Consider the following 21,155-nt stretch of genomic DNA (forward strand, 5'->3'; position numbering starts at 1 on the left):
CTGATGAGTGAATAAAGCAAAGAGAACACAAGGGTGACCCAGGAAATAGAGATGAGCTTCTCAATTTTCCCATTCAGCATTCCTGCAGTCTACATGTTGCTATGGGCCAGGTCAAACAGTTGTTTAGAATTTCTTCAGCTATGATATTTTTTTTTTTTTTGGTGCCTTGGATATTCCCCAAGAACTTCCAAGTCCTGATCCCTAAATGAAAAAACTCTCCTTTACAGTGATTGCTTCAATCAGTATAATAGTTTGCCAAACCCATGAGGCACTGCTTATGAGGGAAAATATTCTCCAACTATGGCCGCAGTACAGCATATTTATTTTTTTCATGATAACCAAAACTGTGACTTCTGTAGGCCTACTTGTGAGAGCTGCATAGCTTTAAGATTGTCATAGGTAGCCTCCCTACTTCCATGTGGCAGATATTTTAAATTGCAGTCGCAGCCTTTCAGCTTAGAACTGCTTGTCCTGAAGAGCCTTAAATTCTAAACCAGAGGGGCTGTTGAGGAGGAGAGGTTGGCACGGGGGTTGCTCTTGGGAAGGACAGTGTCCCTCCCCATCCAGGAGGCCCTGGTGCCAATCAGTCATAATAGAGCGAGAGGCCCTTGTACAGGCACTTCTGGGAAACTGACAGAGTTTTTGCAGCTCTGTTGTCCATCATAGCCCAAGTAGAGAGGGTGGCTTAAAAGCACAGGAAATCGGCCGGGTGCAGTGGCTCACGCCTGTAATCCCAACATGTTGGGAAGCTGAGGTGGGCAGATCACCTGAGGTCAGGAGTTTGAGACCAGCCTGGCCAACATGGTGAAACCCCATCCCTACTAAAACTACAAAAATTAATTGGGCATGGTGATGCCTGCCTGTAGTCCCAGCTACACAGGAGGCTGAGGCACGAGAACCGCTTGAACCCAGGAGACGGAGGTTGAAGTGAGCTGAGATCACGCCACTGCACTCCAGCCTGGGCGACAGAGTGAGATTTGGTCTCAAAAAAAAGCACGGGAAATCAAAGTCTGCAGAGGCCTTTCAGGATCCAGACTACTCTTGGGCATTTTAGCAGAGAATTGAATGCAGGGAATTGGTTCACTGTTGATGAAGGACCTGAGAATCCAGCAGGAAATGATGAGGCCTCTTGGAGGTTAGCAATAGCAGGAAGCTCCACCTCTTTTAGGCTACAGAGGCAAAGTAAGAGGGAAGTTGCTACCAGCATCCAGGGTGCAGGGCCACTTTGCAAAAGCTGGAACCACAGTGGACCTGCTCAGCTAGGGGAGCCATAGAGAAGACACTGTTGCTGCTGGAGATTCTACACTAGGTCAAGTGGGGGACCTGGGGTACTATGGTTTTCCCTTCTTCCTGCCCTCCAGTCTCCTCCAGTGCCTCCTATTTGGCAGAAGCCATGTGACACAGAAGCCTCAGGGAATCATCCCCCTGTAATAACTGACCAAGCTCAGGAAAAGTGCAAGGAATGGATTTGATGGCAAACTGTCCCAGGACAGCAATAGGAAAGGATCTGATTCTTCCCTATGTCTTTACTTCCTAGTACACAATAAGTTCTCAATAAATGTTATACTGAATGGATTGAATGGCTCTGCTACTTAACTCTCTCAATTATGTGAAATAAGTCACTTCATGCCTTTGAGTGTATTTCTGGACTAAATTAGAGATAAAATTATGTTCCCCATTCTTATCCTAACGAGTAGAGGATTCTGATCTTTGGTGTCTTTCAGGAGCTCTGTGCCATCTTGCAGAGGTTTTATTATCATTGCACAAGATTCTTATCAGTGAGTTAAATCATCCTCACCCCCAGGATTGACCCTGAAAGTCATTCTTTGGAATGAGTCCTTAATGTTTAATGACTTCAATTTGATTTGTTTATTTCTTTGGTGGAGTGTAAGAAACATACAGATTTCTGGTCCCAAGTAACTTACGTGTTGCTCTAGGGTATCACTTTAAAATGTTTCATGATTTATTCATTTATTTTCAATAAGTAACAAAGATGCTCCTCAACTTACCAATGGGGTTACATCCTGATAAACCCATCATAAGTTGACAACATCATGAGTCAAAAATGCATTTAATACACCTACCCTACTGAACATCATAGTTTAGCTTAGCCTATATTAAACATGCTCACAACACTTACACTAGCCTACAGTTGAGCAAAATCATCTAACAGATTATTTTATAATAAAGTGTTGAATATCTCATGTAATTTATTGAATGCTGTACTGAAAGTGAAAAGAGGGGAGGTCATATGGGTACTTGAAGTACAGTTTCTACTGAATGCACACTGCTTTTGCACCATCATAAGTTGAAAAATCCTAAGTCAAACCACTGTAAGTTGGGGACCATCTGTACATGCACTTGGTTTAATATTCAAAAGGTACAGAGGACTTGCAGTGAAAAATAAGTCTACCTTTAAGTCTTACATCCAGGCCCCCTACTTCTCCTCTCAAAGAAGCAATACTGTTGCCAGCTTTTTATGTTAAAATGTCAATTTAAGACAGTAATTATCTCCCCAATCTTCCAAATGGCAGGCATATTAGTTTTCTAGGACTTCCATAACAAATTACTACAAACCAGGTGTCTTAAAAAATAGAAATGTATTCTCTCATAGTTCTGGACACTAGGAGTTCAAAATCAAGGCATTGGTAGGGCCAACGTCTTGACTGCCAAAACCACAAGGTGCCACTTCGAAGCCTCTAGAGAGGAATTCTTCTTCCTTGGCTTTTCCTTCTTCTAGTGTCCTTGGTATTTCTTGGCTTGGTATGTCAATCCTTGGTATTTCTTGGCTTATAGCTGCATCCCTGCAATCTCTGCTTCAGTCTTTACTGGACTTCTCTGTATGTGTATATCATCATGTGTCCTCTCCTCTTCTTATAAGAGCACAGTCATTAGATTTAGAGTCCACCTAATCTATTATAACATGATCTCATCTCAACTAATTACATTGCAAAGATCTTCTTCCAAATAAGGTTGCATTCTGAGGTTCTAGGTAGAAATGAATTTTGAGAGGACACTATTCAACCCATTATTACAGGTCATGGGGCTTCTCAAGTTCCTCCAAAAATAAGACTTATGTGGGGAGATGGGGGTTACATCAGTGGATAAAAATATAGATTCCTGGCCCCATCCCAGATCCACAGGATTGGAACCTCCAAAAAAGGGGCCTGGAAATCCATAGTTTCAACAGGTTTTCTAGGCAAGTGTAATCGTTGGGGAAGTATGAGAAATGCTCTTTTGAAATAATCAAACAAAGGCAAACATCCCAAAGTACAAAACCTGATCCAGTGGACTTGAGGTCAAACACTTGCTCTGCCTTCTACTAATTAATAACTTTGTGCATTTCACCTAATGCCTCTGGGCTTCAGGCTTTGAATTCATAGAATGGTAGTAACAGTAATGGTACATACATTGTGGGACTGCTAAAAATGGAAAGAACATTGTGTCCATGTACTCCGAATGATGAAGAGCTGCTAGGAGCAGACCTGAGACTCAAACCCAGAGGCTCTGAGTCCATGTCCACCATGCACTTTCCACTGAAATCTTGCCTCCTTTTGACTTCAAAGAGGAATTGTCCATAGGATTCCTTTAAAGATCTAGGTTCCCCCAGGGGAGTTTTAATCTGATCTACTTACAAAGCTATAATATTTGCACACTTATTAGATAATACTAAGTAAATAGAGCAATGGGTTATTTGACACCTCAGTGACATCTGCCTACAATCATCCTTTCACTTCCCTACCCACCAACCCCCAACATGTACTTCACAAGCCTGTGGTCATCCTTCAGTCCTCATACAGATATCACCTACTCTGAGTGGTCGTTTCTGTCTGCCTCCTTCAAGACCAGAGTTGTTGATATTGTTATTCTGAGAAACCCTGGCTATCATTTTTCCAGCCCCTGCTGTATGAAGACCAAGGTATTAAGGGACAGAATTGGGTTTGAGCTAGCCCTTTCTGACTTCAAAGCCCATGTGTCATGGAACCATCATATTACACTGTCTTCAAACCCCTTCTAAAGCTACCCTAACCACATTGTATGGCTTATGGGAAAGAAAGCCTATTTCCTCCACCAAACTATGACTCCTTGTTATCCATGCCGAAGCACAATCCCGCATTTTGTTTGTGTCATAAAGCACCACATAATAGGTGCTCAACAAGCGTCTGACAATAGACTAGAGGAATTTATGGGTAACAAGAAAGCTAGACCTATACTTTCTAGGACATGATACATTTTTATGAGTTGGAAGGAATCTTAGAGAAAATTTTATACTAGATTAAAGTCAAATTGAGAAGCTTTTCCAGGCTACAACAGTGACTTAGCATCAAAATGAGACAGTGAATGATGTCTTGATGTTTTCTAGCTTCTTGCTACTCCAAGTGTGCTACAGGGACACTAGTAGCATCACATCACCTGGGGATCTATAAGTAATGCTGAGTTTCAGACCCCACTTCAGGCCTGTGGAATCAGAATCTGCATTTTAATATGATTCATTCCATTACAGTTTAACAGGCATTTTCATTTTGAATAGATCACTGAGCTTTCACCAGACTAATCTCTCATCCTTTAGTTGAATGTCCTTTTTTGTTGTTTTCTAGAGATGAAATTCAATTTCCCGGTGAATCCACATGTGTGAGGAATTTAGTAAGGAGGGGATGGTGGTAGTGAAATCAATTAAATTCATTCAGTGCCTTGGAAATAAAGCTTTAACAAAGGATCAGAAAAAGTTCCTTTAGTGCAGATGGGAAAACTGATTTGTCATTTAGAATAGCACCCACTCTGGCTCAGATCCAGGCAAAATGTCAACTGCTCCAACTCATGAAAGGTCAATAAATTGCCTCAAACATTTTATGAATTGCTCATCTCAAAGCCAGAGCCACCATGGAGATGGTTGATGGTTGTATGCAGTCCAACCCCATGATGTCATCAGTCTCATGCCCTTGTCTCAGCCTGATTTATCCCCTCAGCTTCTAGGGTGGAGCCATTTGAAGCTTCATTTTCTCCTATCTGAAGTCGAGCCAACTTTCTATTATGGTTATGGGAGTAGAGTAATAGCATGAAACAGAGAAAGTAACAGCTCATCAGCCTAAAGTATTTCTTCCCAGAGTTTTAACTTCTGCCCCTAAGTCTTTTTACTAAGGCTGCTTAGAATTAGTAAAATCATTTAGTTTGAATTTCTTATTTTCTCCAGCTGTTCATGATGCAAAATTAGTGGTGATGTTGGCAGGCGCCAGAAGAAAGGAGAGAGTACTAAAAGCATGGATAATATACAAACCCTATAATTGGTCCCTTCCAATTATCTGTATTTGTAAACTGATGCCAGGAATATAGAGACCCTTAGGGACTGATTCCTGTTTTATAGACACAGTGACTGGTACATAGAAGCTGTCCAATAAATACCTTTCAACTGACCTGAAGCAAATACAATCTAATTATCTGTCACTTAGAACATCAAAGGAAATGCCATAATGTCTTCATAATAAAGACTGTCACACTGAAAAGACAATATCTTAAAGACTTATCTGAAAAAGCATGGTAGAAGACTTCCACTGTGACCAAGATGGAGTAAAGGGAACTATATTTACTCTTCTTCCTGAAACAAACAAAAAAGCAGGTAAAATGTGTGATACGACAATGCTCAAAACCTTGGACATCAGGCAATGACTCCTGAGAGATGGGAAACAAATTAGATGCCCCTCTGAGAAGTGCTCCTGTCTTGATCTCTCAAGCCATGACTCAGGGAGAGGGAACGGCAGGGGAGCCTGACAGACTCCCTGGGTTGGGAAGACAAAACTGAGGGTCTGGAAGACCAAAACAGCCACTATTCACAAGGCAGATACCAGTGAGGAGAGAACTGCACAGAGAATTCTGGAGATTTTGAAAAGGGTCTTGTAGTGTTTAGCTGAGAACCAATCAGTGTATGTGTATGAGGAAACTACACAGAGCCGAGGCAAAAACTACACCACAGGATGAGAAGAAACAGTGCTCAGCACTCACACAAGGCCAGAAATAATGCCTGTCCTGCCAGTGGGACTGGAAAATGTCATGATTCATGGGACATTGGGTAGAGCATGCATAAGGGCCTCACCTCTATGGAAAGAATTAGCCCCAGATGGAATACCACTCCAGTCCTGCCTAACAAACCTTAATAGCAACACCTGAAAAGACCAAACGGTTTCCAAATAACTGTGTCCCAGAAAACAAACAAACAAACAAACAAACAAACAAAAAACACTTATGAATATTTTTAGGATTATAAAAATATCCAACCTTCAATAAAGTAAAATTCACAACATTTGGCACCTATGAAAAAATTACCAGGGCTACACGCAGTTGTTCACTCCTGTAATCCCAGCACTTTGGGAGGCCAAGGGCAGAGGATTGCTTAAGGCCAAAGACCAGCCTGGGCAACAAAGCGAGAGCCCCATCTCTACAATAAAATAAAATAATTAACCAGGTGTGGTGCACATTTTAACTTGTGTATTAGTCTAGGACTCTGGGAAATGTTTTCTCCTGTATCTCCTTGTGTCCTAAATGAACTGTTTGAGTCCTCTCTATTCTTCCTCACATATGGATTTCCAAACACTTCTCTCCATTTCCATGACCACCAAACCACTGAGGCAGGTACATTACTGGGCAGGAGAGGGGCAGCCAGGGGCCAGCTTTCCCCTGTGTGAGCTGTAGTGTGGTGGCATGCTAGAGCCAGCTGTAGTACTAGCTACTTAGAAGGCTGAAGTAGGAGAACTGCTTGAGCCCAGAGGCTTGAGGCTGCAGCGAACTATGATGGTGCCACTGCAGCAAAGCCTGGGTAACAGAGCAAGACCCTGTCTCTTAAAAAGAGAGAGAGAGAGAGAATTACCAAGCATGCCAAGAAGGAGCAAATCTGACCCGTGATGTAGAGAAAAACTGATAAATTGAAACTGACCCAGAACTGACATGGATGTTAGAATTATCCAACATGGACCTTAAATAATTAATATAATAGTATTCCTTATGATCAAAAAGTTAAGTAAAAACGTGAAATTTTAAAAAATTAATATCACACTTCTGAATATGAAACAATGTGTGGATGAAAAACACACCGAATGGCATTCATAGCAAAAAATACCTAGTAATAGAAACTATTCCTAATGAAACATAGAGAAGATAATTTTTAAAAAATGAACAGAGAATCAGTGAGCTATGCTACAAATTCAAGCAGCCTAATACACCTATAGTTGGAGTCCACAAAGGGGAGAAGGAATCGAAAATCATTTGAAGAAATAATGGCTGAAAATTACTCAAATTTGATAAAAAACTGTAAACCCCCAGGTCCACAGAAGCTCAATAAACCATATATGCAAGAAATATGAAACTAATGACACCAAAGACATTGTAATCACAATGCTCAACACCAGTGATAAAAAGAAAAATTTAAAAAGCCACCAAAGAAAAAAAGACACATTACACATGCAAACTAATTTATAATGAGAGGAACAAAGAGGTGGCAGCTGATTTCTCACTAGAAGAAATGCAAATGAGGAGGCATTTAAGCAACATCTTTCAAGTCCTGAAATAAAAATAACTGCCAAGTAGCATTCTATACCCAGCAAAAATGTCCTTCAAAAATTAAGGTGAAATAAAGACTTACTCAGACATACAAATGCTCAAAGAATGCATCACCTGCATACCTGCACTACAAGAAATACTACAGGAAGACTTCAGGCAGAAAGAAAATTACATCAAATAGAAATATGTATCTGCAGAAAAGAATAACTATAATGTTATGATGGTAACACTTCCCTCATTGATTTGTAGATCCAATGCCATACTAATCAAAATCTCTGCGGATTTTTTAATAGAAATTGGAAAACTGATTCTAAAACTCATATGGAAATGCAAAGGACTCAGAATAACCAAACAGCTTTAAAAAAGACAAAACTAGAGGACAAACAGCACTTCATTCTAGTCTTTTTATAATGTTACAGCAATCAAAACAGTGGGATATTGACATCAAGACAGATGAATTGATTGATGAAACCTAATAGGGAGTCCAGAAATAGACTCACATATATATGGGTAATTGACTTTCAATAGAAGTACAAAGGCAATTCAAGAAAAATAGTATTTTAAACAAACAGTGCTATAAAAATTAAATATCCAAATGCAAAAAAGTACTTCAATCTTTATATTATACTGTATACAAAATTCCTTCAAATGTATCATCAACCTCAAAGTGAAACATAAAACTATAAAACTTCTAGCAGAAAACAAAACATTTTTGAATTTGAGTTTGGAAAATGTTCTAGATAAGACACTAAAAACACGATAACTAAAGCAAAAATTGATAAGTTGGATTTCATTAGAATTAAAAACCTATTATTGAGAGAATAAAACCACAAGCCAAAGATTGGGAGAACATATTTGCAAAGTATATATTGATAAATGACCTGTATCCAGATCATATATATTTTATTTATTTATTTAGAGATGAAGTCTCGCTCTGTTGCCCAGGCTGGAGTATAGTGGCACGATCTCAGCTCATTGCAACGTCCGCCTCCCAGGTTCAAGCAATTCTCCTGCCTCAGCCTCCCAAGTAGCTGGAATTATAGGTGCGTGCCACCATGCCTGGCTAATTTTTGTATTTTTAGTAGAGACGGGGTTTCACTATGTTGGCCAGGCTGGTCTTGAACTCCTGACCTCAAATGATCCACCCACCTCGACCTCCCAAAGCACTGGATTACAGGCATAAGCCACCATGCCCAGCCAAGAGCCTATATATTTAAAAAATCTCTAACCTTATAATAAAAAGGCAATCAATGCAATTTTTAAAGGACAAAAATGTATACAACACTTGGTCATAGAAGATAGATGCATACAAAATGAGCACAGGAAAAGGTGATCTACTTCATTAGTCAATGCACACATGCAAATTAAAACCACACAGTGAGATACTGCTACGTTCATATGAATCTAGCTAAAATTAAAAAGGATGGCGATATTAGGTATTGGCGAGGATGTGGAAGAACTCAAACCTTCATATGCTTCCGTTTGAAAATGAAAAATGGTACAGTCACTCTGATACAGTTTGGCTATTCCTTAAAATGCTAAAGGCACACCTACCACATGAACCAGCAATTTCTCTCCTAGCTATCAACCCAAGATAAATGAAAGTATGTGTTTATACAAAAACACAAATGTTCATAGCAGCATTATTTGCTGCTATTACTATAACCAAAAACTAGAAACAACCCACTTTCCCTTCGAAGGATGAATAAACAAACACTGCTGTATCCATGTAATGGATTACTTAGCCATGAAACAAATGAACTATTGATACATGCTACAACATGGATGAATCTTAAAACAATTATGCTGTGTGAAATAAGCCAGACAAAAGGAAGACATACTGTATGATTTTATGTATTAAAATTCCAGGAAATACAAACTAATCTATAATGAGAGAAATGGGGGAAGCACTGTCATGGGGGGGTATGTATGTCTAAAATTATTGTGCACTTAAAGTACGTCCAATTTATTGCATATCAATTATACCTCAATAAAGCTATTAAAAAATAAATGCAGTTATAGAAATAGTCTTGCAGATAAACTGAACTATTTGCCATTCCTGAACATCCTCAGCTTTCATACATTTCTGTCCTTGGTCATCATCTTCCCACAGACTGGAATACTCTCTCTTCATTCTCCACCTGTCAAAATCCTCTTATTCCTTAAGCCCCATGTCAAATGCTTTCATCTTCCTGAAGCATTTCCTGATCCTTACACATATCATGGCTTTCCTTCCTTGGATACTCTGTGCTTCCTGAACGGCACACCTGTTCTGCCATGTATTACAATTATTTTGGTACCATCCGCCTCACTAGGCTATAAATGGCTTAGATTACATCTAATTTATCTTTGTATCCCCTGTCTTCCTATGCCTAGCAGACTCTGTAACCATGGATGGGTAATTTTTGAGTTCAGTATTTGGAGGACACAATTTCCTAAATATACAAGCATTAATTCAGAAATAAAACTGTCATAATAGAATGCCCTTCTACTCTGCTGTAATCGGATCTTTAGTATCTCAAGCATTCTCTCTTTCGCACTTACTGTGCCTCCATTATAACTGCAGAGACATTCTGGCTGGTCTCCTTGTCCCCAGTCTCTGTCTTTTCCAATGTGGACTCTCCGGCAGGATATCACTAAAATACAAGCTTGATCAGGTCATTATGCTTGAATAATTCTGTCAATGGGTCCTCACACTGCCTCCTGTTTGTCCCTTTGCTTTCTTGCCCACCTTTCCCCCACACTTCTAAGCCACTCAAGAACTACTTGTGGCCAGGTGCGATGACTCATGCCTGTAATCCCAGCACTTTGGGAGCCGAGGCAGGTGGATCACCTGAGGTAAGGAGTTTGAGACCAGCCGTCAACATGGTGAAACCCCATCCCTACTAAAAATACAAAAATTAGCTGGGCATGGTGGCGCATGCCTGTAATCCCAGCTACTCAGGAGGCTGAGGCAGGAGAATTGCTTGAACCAGGAGGCAGAGGTTGTAGTGAGCCAAGATCGCACCATTGCACTCCAGCCTGGGTGACAGAGCGAGACTCGGTCTCAAGAAAAAAAAAAGAACTTCTTGCACATTCCATCATGTGCAATGTACTCTCATACTGATGTCTCTTCCTCAGGCTGCTGCTGTCCTTGGGATGCTCTCCCCTTGGCCTCTACTCTTCCTTTTTGGCTTAGTTAACTTTTCCTCTTCCTTCAGAAGTAAGCTTTAGGGTCATCACTGTTCTAGTCATTGTACATGTAATTCAGTCCATTTCTATCTGTAGATGAGGAAACTCAGATGCAGAGAGGTAATTTGTTTGTTCAGGGCCACTTAGCTCATAGCCAGTACATGGACCAAACCAAACTGGCTCTGTTAATGACATTCTAACCTCTGTGCTATGTGGCCTCTCCTAGACGGCAGTCATTGGGTTCTCTATCTGCTCCCCTCCAAGCCCCCTGCCACCCCCTGCTGCCACACACATACACACACACACACACACTTCAGCCTCTGTGGACAGTGAGCTCTGTGGACATGAAGGCCATGGCTATGTTTTCTAGCCTCAGTAACTCCAGTACCTAGCAGGCTGCCTAGCAGAAAACAAACATTCAAGGAATATTTTTGAATGAATGATTCAAACATGATTAAGGTTGTTTGTACTTGCTGCACCCAAAAATCTGACCTCTTTCAGTTTACGTTTTTGTAGAAGGTACATTTAAGTCTTACTTTCAGTCCATGCTTTCATGATAATTGATAATCACCCCTCATGCAAACTGTCCAAGGGTACACTGCTGGATGTAAAGTTTAATCGCTTGACTCACACATCTGGAGGGAACAAATGTTTGGAATGCTGTGAGGCAGAGGCAGACATCTGACCACCTAGGAGCTCAGAAGGTCTCCCTGGCGGCACACACACAGCATTCTCCTCTCGCTGTCCATGGCCTGCCCCTCTCCACCCACCCCATGCATCTTGAGGTCAAGAAGTAGAAAGTTTAGGGTTAATTTCTTTCATCTGTAACAATTTTTCTGTTCCACTAGTTTAATACACATTATCTTAAAAAACAGGAACTAATGAAGTCGAAACAAAACAAATCTAACCCCATAGCTTTGCTGCCTCACTGAGAGACTGTCTTTCTTCCCAACTTGTCTGGCACCTTGGCATTTACTGTAAGATGAGAAAGATTGAATTTCATGTAGTGTGACCTTTTAAAACTTGAATTGAACATTTGCATTATTCTGATTTTTGTCCTTTGCAGAATTGCACGACAATTTAAAACTTGTCTAGATAGTTTAGATACAGATTTTTTTAAATAGCAATTTTGTGGGGAGCTGATTTATTTGTTTGTGCTTGTTTAAATCAGTCAGGTAATGAAAATGATTATTGCTGTCTACAAAAGAGGTGAAAGTGTCTTTGAGCAAAGACTTCCACAGAGAAAATAATTATGAAACTGTCATCTCCATAAAGTCCTTGACAGTGAAATATCTACAAAGTACAGTGAGTGTTTAAAATACAGAAAGAGCTACTAGTCACAAATTTAGGACCAGCTCTCTGGAAAATGATTTAAAAAGTTAAAATTGCCTCCAGCACACCATGAGTTTTCTACTCCTTCCCCATTCTCTGAACATAGATAAACTTAGTTGTTAAGCAATCTGGACTTGCAGCCATAAAAAAGAATGAGTTCATGTCCTTTGCAGGGATATGGATGAAGCTGGAAGCCATCATCCTCAGCAAACTAACACAGGAACAGAAAACCAAACACTGCATGTTCTCACACATAAGTGGGAGTTGAGCAATGAACAATGAGAACACATGGACACAGGGAGGGGAACATCACAAACCAGGACCTATGGGGGGTTGAGGGGAAAGGGGAGAGGGAACATTAGGACACATACGTAATGCATGTGGGGCTTAAAAGACTGGTTGATAGGTACAACAAACAACCATAGCACATGTATACCTATGTAACAAACCTGTATGTTCAGCACATGTATCCCAGAACTTCAAGTAAAATAAAAATTAAAAATAAAAAAGAAGAAATCTGGACTCTAGGCTCAGTAATAGTACCTGCAAGTGTGACCTTGGGTAAATAATTTCTCTTCTCCGGAAGTTAGGCTTTTCACTTGTGAAATGAGTGATTGGTTTAAATGGCCTCGAAATTCCTGTTAGTTTATTAATTGTCTTTGATCATTCATTCATTCATGCATTTAACTAGGATAACTTTGGTTTCTGCTTTTTCTCTATATGTGCATGCTTCATTTTGTTGCACTTTGCTTTATTGTGCTTTGCATATACTCTGGGTTTTTTGTTTGTTTGTTTTTGTTTGTTGGTTTGTTGGTTTTAACAAATTGAAGGTTTGTGACAACCCTGCCTTGAGCAAGTCTCTAGGCACCATTTTTCCAATACATTGTGCACAGTTTGTATCTGTGTCACGTTTTTGTAATTCTCACAGTAATTCATACATTCTTATTATTTTGTATCTGTTATGGTGATCTGTGATCAGTAACTTTGATGTTACCGTTGTAATGGTTTTAGGGTACCACAAACTACACCCATATAAGTCAGATAACTTAATGTATAAATGTTGTATGTATCCTGTCTGCTCCATCGATTGGCTGTTCTTCCCTCGCTCCCATCTCTCTCCCTATCCTCAGGTCTTCCTGTTCCCTGAGACATAACAATCTTGAAATTAGGCCAGTGAATACCTCTTTGAAGGCTTCTAAGTGTTCAAGTAAAAGGAAGAGTCACACGTCTCTCACTTATATTCAAAAACTAGAAATGATTCAGCTTAGTGAGGAAGGCATGTCAAAAGCTGAAATAGGCTGAAAGTTAGGCTTCTTGTGCCAAACCCTTGGCCAAGCTGTGAATGCAAAGGGAAAGTCTTTGAAGGAAACCAAAAGTGCTACTCCAGTGAACGCAAATAATAAGAAAGCAAAACAGCTTTTTTGCTGGTATGGAAAAAGTTTTAGTGTCCTGGATAAAAGATCAAACCAACCACAACATTTCCTTAAGCTAAAGCCTAATCCAGAGCAAGGCCCTAACTGTCTTCAATTCTTTGAAGACTAAGAGAGGTGAAGATGCGGCAGAAGAAAAGTGTGAAGCTAGTAGAAGTTAGTTCATAAGGCTAAGAGGCTGTCTCTGTAACATAGTGCAAGGTGAAACAAGTGCTGATGTAGAAGCTGCAGCAAATTATCCAGAAGATCTAGCTAAGGTCATTGATGAAGGTGACTTCACTAAACAACCGATTTTCAATGTACATGAAACAGCCTGGGATTGGAAGAAGATCCCATCTAGGACTTTCATAGCTAGAGAAGAGAAGTCATTTTCTTCAAATCTTCAGTGGACAGGTTGACTCTCTTGTTAGGGGCTAATGTAGTTTGTAGCTTTAAGTTGAAGCTAATGGTTATTTGCCATTCTAAATCTCCTAGGGCCACTAGGTATTATGCAGAACCTTCTCTGCCTGTGTTCTATAGGTGGAAAACAAAGCCTGGATAACTGCACATCGGTTTATAGCATGGTTTACTGACTATTTTAAGACCACTGTTGAGACCTCCTACTCAGCAAAAAAAGATCCCTTTCAAAATATTACTGCTTATTGACACTGTAACTGGTCACTCAAGAGCTATGATGGAGATATACACGGAGATTACTGTTGTTTTCATGTCTGCCAACACAGAATCTATTCTGTAGCCCATAGATCAAGGAGTAATTTTAACTCTTATGTCTTATTTAAGACATGATCATGAGTGAAGGCATGAATCATATAGCCTTATGAAATGTATTTCTAGCACAGGAGAACTAGATACAGGCAGATGTATTTCTTAAATACACTTCATAAGGCTATAGCTGCCATAGATAGTAATTCCTGTGATGGATCTGAGCAAAGTAAATCAACGACCTTCTGGAAAGGATTTACCATCCTAAATATCATTAAGAACATTTGTGATTTATGGGAGGAGGTCAAAATATCAACGTTAATGGGTGTTTGGAAGTTGATTCCAATCCTCATGGATAACTCTGAAGACTTCAGTGAAAGAAGTAACTGCAGATGTGGTAGAAATAGCAAGAGAACTAAATTTAGAAGTGGAACCTGAAGATGTGACTGAATTGCTGCAATCCCATGATAAAACTTGAACAAATGGAGCAGTTGTTTCCTATGGATGAGGAAAAAAAAAAAGTGGCTTCTTGAGATGGAATCTATTCCTGGTGAAAATGTTGTAAAAATTGGTGGCATCACAAGAAAGGATTTAGAATCTTACATAAACTGGGATTACACCTGTAATGCCAGCACTTTGGGAGGCCGAGGCAGGCGGATTGCTTGAGTTCAGGAGTTTGAGACCAGCCTACCCAACATGGTGAAACCCCATTTCTACTAAAAATACAAAAATTAACCAGGTGTGGTGGCATGCGCCTGTAGTCCCAGCTACTCAGGAGGCTGAAGCAGGAAAATCGCTTAAACCCAGGGGGCAGAGGTTGCAGTGAGCCAAGATCAGGCTACTGTAATCCAGCCTGGGAGACAGAGTAAGACTTTGTCTCAAATAAAAAGAATATTACATAAATTTTGTTGATAAAGCAGCAGCAAGATTTGAGAGGATTGACTAAAATTTTGATAAAAATTTCTGCAGAGGATAAAATGCTATCAAATACTATCACATGCTGCAAAGAAATATTTTGTCAAAAGAAGAGTCCATCGATGTGGCAAACTTCATTGTCTTAAGAAAATGACACAGCTATGCCAGCCTTCAAAAACCACCACCCTGATCAGTCAGCAGCCATCAGCATTGAGGCAAGACCCTCCACCAGCAAAAAGATTACAACTTGCTCAAGGCCCAGATGATCATTAGCAATTTTTAGCATTAAAGTACTTTTATGTTAAGGTGTGTACCTTGTTTTCTTAGACATATTGCCATTGCACACTTAGTAGACTACAGTATGATATAAACATAACTCTTACGTGCACCGGGAAACCAAAAAAAATCCTGAGATTCATTTTGTTGTGATATTCACTGTATTGTCATATTTGCTTTATTGTGGTGGTCTGGAACTGAACCCACGATATCTCTGAGTTATGTCTGTATCTAGTTCTCCTGTACTAACTAAATTGCCTATGATGTTTCCTACTTCCTGAACCCAAGTTCCCTGGCTACTCTCTAGTCCCTTTATGTGATAGATTCTCTTTAAATCCTTCCTGTCCCATCCAGCTTCTGTCTCCTCTTCATCATTCTCTCATGGCCCTCTTCTCTGCTGGGTGGCAGCTACTGACAGTTCCTGTTAAAAAGTTCTTAGATACTTACAACTTAATTTACTGTCTTCTACAGGTAACGCATCTTTATTTATATAGAAACCTGAGACACAATGCCTTTATCTATATCCTCTCCCCTTTTCTCCTCCTGTACTCTCACTAAGGAAGGATTTAGTAGAACATACAACTGAATGGATGAGTGATATTTTGGTAATGGTGAAGTACTGTTATTATGTGTAAGCACTGCTAAATTCACATAGTAAATAATTGCTTTAATAATTTATTGAGAATTGAGTGATGATTCTCTGCACCTTAAATAGGTACAAATGATTCTCTCACATTAGGAATTTCTTGAGTTATTTGAAAATTTAAGAAAGCATGTGCTTGTTCAAGATTGCTTGAGTATAATCTTAGTGATTACTGAAACAGTATCTGTGTTGAGTTCTCTTCACATGCCTCCTGGCATGTCTGGCAAGTACTAGGCACTAAAAAATAATTGATAAGTTGATGAATGAAAAGGCATTTTTGTCACAATTTTGCAAATGGGTCAGACAGATAAATCTTATTATTTTACATGAAACTCTTGACATAATGAGAGATTGTACTTGAGAGATTATTAGATGAAAAAAATCCAGGACTTGATCCAAGGGTGGGGCAATGAGGAGATAAAGTGGCCTATTTTTGGAGAGGTATAAGTCAAAATGCTTTCTAGCAATGTTAAGTAGGCAGTGTGGGTGCTGCCAATTCCCATTTCCATGCCCACAGCAAACATCCATAAATGATTATGACACTTATCCTAGATGAGCCTGGAATGAGGCCTCAGATTCCTTTCAAGACATCATTTCAGGCAACCACTACCATTTAATCAAAGTTGGCCTAGATACTATTCACAATAGCAGAAACTTGGAACCAACCCAAATGTCCATCAATGACAGACTGGATTAAGAAAATGTGGTACATATATACCATGGAATACAATGCAGCCATAAAAAAAGGATGAGTTCATGTCCTTTGTAGGGATAGGAAACCATCATTCTCAGCAAACTATCACAAGAACAGAAAACCAAACACTGCGTGTTCTCACTCATAGGTGGGAATTGAACATTGAGAACACTTGGACACAGGAAGAGGAACATCACACACCAGGGCCTGTCGTGGGGTGGGGGGAGGGGGAAGGGATAGCATTAGGAGATATACCTAATGTAAATGACGAGTTAATGGGTGCAGCACACCAACATGGCACATGTATACATATGTAACAAACCTGCACGTTGTGCACATGTACCCTAGAACGTAAAGTATTAAAAAAAAAAAAAAAAGTTTGCCTAGAAAATAAAACTTACATCCCATCCTAGGTTAGTCACTGCCCCAACTCTACTGAGAAAACTTGGTAACTTACAGTCTGGCTGGTTCTTCTGAAAGGGAGATACCGCCAAGATAATACTGATAAAACTTGTATACTGGGCCCTAAAGAAGAGGACAAGAGGCATGAAGGATGTTGGGTCATCCAACTTCAATTATTGGAAAGATATTGATGGCATTAAAACAAAATAACCATAGGATAAACAGACTCTTGAAGAGTAGCTTGTACATGTATATACTATAAGTCTCAGGTTATAACAAGATATCCAAATGAAAATGGAGATATTTAACCAAACTCACAATGTTTCTCTCCAAATCTGAATCATTTTCAGTTTTTTATCTTAGTAAATAGCACTGTCATTAATTTAGTTGTCTAAGCCCGAAACCTAGGCATCACCTTGACACTTCTCTCTTCCCCGCCGCCTCACAGTTAATCTATCATAACATCCTGTCGGTTTTATTTTCTATACCTTTTTCTAACTCATGTACTTTATGCCATCTCCACCACTAGATATTACATGGGACATACTAATACTAAAAAATAATTCCATGTTTATCTGAAACTCAAGTTTAACTGGGCATCCAACATTTTTATTTGCTAAATCTGGCAACCCTAGTCTAAAATAATCTAATTCAAAAGAAGCAAAAGTAGGCCCTCAGACTCTAAATGGCGTGATCTAGATTGGGCTGTGGGACAGATTATTTATCAATGTAAGTACTAAGATTATAAGACAAATGCACATTTATTTGCCCTGCATAGCACCTTGTCTATTTAGATGGCTTATTATTTTTTAAAATCAGTTGAGCAAGGTAAAACCACAGAATATTTTGGGAGGTATAGATGATATGCATAGTGAGAAAACAAAATGTTTTCTTTAGTTTTGACATTAGCTGACTTGTAAAATTAATAATGATATCATTTCCCAAGGAAAGGTCAAAGTGCTGAAATTCTTCACATATTTTGTAAATTTATGTGTCACTGAAAAACTGAAATCTAGCCAACATGAGAGATATTGTCAAGTTCCCTCAGAGCTTAGCAGAATACTATATCATGCATGACCTGTTTTTGAAATGGGATTTTGTGAAAAATAGCAGAACACTTTTTCTGGTTTCTTTTTCATTAACTGCTCACACTTTACACATTCCTTAAATGATCTCCCTGGTTCCCATCGTGGCAACCTGCTTCCTAAATCCACATTCTTAGCTGAGGATTGTAGTTTCAGGCAATAGAATCAACTCTGGTTAAGGATATTATGGTGTTCACGGATTTCCTCAAAATTTCAAAAAAACAGGCTATGGAAGCTCAACACCAACCAATCGTGAATGCTGCTCTAGGGAAAATACCCGTTGTCACCTTTGTAACAACTGTTTCACAACTTACACACTGCGTCAGCTCACACCAATGACACCTGAGATTGGCCGAGCTCTACCTAAAATGGGGTGCCTCCTCCTTTCTGCCTTCCAGATGATGGAGTCTATGCATGTCTATGCACATTTACTTCCTGATGTTGCCCCCTTCAGAATTGCCATTCAGTGTGAGTGGTTCTGTCCTTGAGCAACAAGGAAGGCTGGGAACTTGGATTCTGGCTTCTATCTTTGGGAAGCTCAACATATAATTTGGAAAATTTTCCAAATACACAGGAAGGATATTCAAAAGATATTGAACAGCAAACAACATGAAATATGTTCCCTGCTTTTCAAATACCACATTTTATAACCATCCTGCTAGATGGGGCATAATGATTAAGACATGGGCTTTGGAGTCCAATGAACTTTGGTTCTAGTTCCAGTTTTACCTCTTACTAATGGGAAAAGGCAAGATGGGCTACCCCGCTAAGACACCATCTTCTTATCTGTGAAATAGACACATTAATACCATTCACCTCATAGGACGGTATGAGGATAAAATGAGAAAAGTGAACAAGTATGGTGGTGGAGTTTGCAACTTCACGGAACAAATACTTATCCTCATTACAAATGTGATTACTACCAATCTTTTTACCTCTTTCTTTTACATCTTGTAGTTACAACCCATTTTAGGATTTTTTAAATAATCTGATTTTTGCTTTGGTGTTATCGTTTTCACATAAGAATACTTCTTTCTACTGAAGCATTTCATCAATGATATTATTGCAAAAGGTTTACAAATATTCATTTTTTTAAAAGTTTTCTAATTTTTTCCTGATTACATTGAAAAAAATTGGAAACTACAGAAAAGCAGAAAGGTGGAAATAAAAATACCCCAAAATGTCATGATCTACAGTTAACCGTTGTTATTTGTCTGTCGAGAAGTATTTTTCATCAACCATAGGAATCACAGATTTGAGGAACTGAAAGCGACCATAATGACCATGTGGTTTGAATTCTCTTAGATTTCCCGAATTTGCTGCAAGCCAGCGAAACTTCATCCTCCTGACTAGTTTCATCTGTGTTTTCTCCAGAGTCACTTGGAGGGGAAAGGTCACTTGAAACTTTCATTGTCAGGTGGTGAGTTGTTTTATTTATTAATTTCGTAGTAGGAGGCTTCACGTTTTATGTGTTAGCCTCGTGTTTCTAAACAGGGGAAGTAGAGGATGCTGGGAAATACCATTTGACTCTAAGGAAGCCTTTGAGAGAGCAAGAGGGGAAGAAAATTACTCTTTTATTGTGAGTTTTGCCAAATGATCTCTGAGAAGCTGTGATATCATTCATATGCCGTGCCAAGCTGGATTGAAACGGCTCATCTTGGCAGACATTGAGAGTGAGCATATAATTCCTTGGGGTTGGGATGGGCTGTTATCAGAAATAGTTCCATAGGCAGTATTTACATAACTGTGGTGGAGTGTGAGAATAAACACAGCTGTGGCATTGCCCTAAATATTTCTATTCAGCAGGGAATTAAAAGAGAACTTTATCGCTGAACGACAGATAAACACAATTCATCAAGCAGTGGTCAGTTCAACTGGGGAACAAAATAGGAGTTATAAAAGACTGGCCTGCTGAAAATAGCTCCAATCAGCCATCCTGACTTTATTGCTGCTTTACTCCCTCCCTCCCTCTTCTTCCCTAGTTCCAGAAATGTAGGGCTCATCAGCCAGCAAGGAAGTTGTCTGGATTTTCTTTACCCCAAGAAGGAAGTCAAGGACACTGTCCTTTACTGAGTAAAGACCTACCCTGGACCAGCATGCTTTATATATGTTCCTTACTTCAGAATGGTTCCCCATTTTCTTTCTGGGCTATAAAACTGAATGTTGGTGGGAGTAAGATTTCTTGCCAAGAAGACAACTTTTTAACTCCAAAGTGAGCTAAAATGGACACGTGATTTCACAGCTCTAAATGATCTAAATTCATCTTACGAATTTCTTTAAGCGTCCATATATTTTAAATAGTAGTGCAGTCCTGGTTCTGCTATGTCCAGGAAGATAGTTACATGATGTATTTGTGTAATAGTTTTCTAGGATTGCCATAACAAAGTACCACAAACTGAGTAGCTTAAAACAATAGAAATTTATCCTCTCTCAGCTTTGGAGACCGGAAGTCTGAAACTGTAGTGTCAGCAGGGTTGGTTCTTTCTGCATGTTTTGAGGGGTAAACCATTTCATGCCTCTATCCTAACTTCTAGTGGTTGCCTGCCCTCATTGGCATTCCCTGTCTTGTGGCTGCATCACTCCAATCTCTGCCTCCACCTACACATCGCCTTCTTTTCTGCATGTCTCTCTGTGTCTTTTTTGTCTCTTATAATAGCACTCTTACTGGATTTAGGACCCACCCTAATACACTGGGTGGAATGATGAGATAATGAGATAAGGATTTCATCTGAATCCTTCCCTTAACTACATCGGCAAGGATCCTATTTCCAAATAAAGTCACATCCTGAGGTTCCCCAGGAACCTGAATTTTGGAGGGACACTATTCAATGCACTGCACATGGTGAGTTAATTGGAGACAGAGACCATGTACTCCAGTTGCCTCTACAGCACATAACACATGCCAGACACCTCATCAGTGTTCTAGAACACTTGCTAATTAGCTGTGATAGCATTGC

The 21,155-nt window shown here is 39.5% G+C and overlaps 1 protein-coding gene across 2 annotated transcripts in view; it reads left to right on the forward strand.

The window, feature by feature from the left end:
- Window positions 1–21,155, forward strand: part of LOC105468517 (syntrophin beta 1) — a 275,913-nt gene that overhangs the window by 136,863 nt on the left and 117,895 nt on the right. The window lies entirely within an intron of this gene.

The sequence above is a fragment of the Macaca nemestrina genome, chromosome 8 (assembly GCF_043159975.1).
Source record: "Macaca nemestrina isolate mMacNem1 chromosome 8, mMacNem.hap1, whole genome shotgun sequence".
NCBI classification, from domain to species: Eukaryota; Metazoa; Chordata; class Mammalia; order Primates; family Cercopithecidae; genus Macaca; species Macaca nemestrina.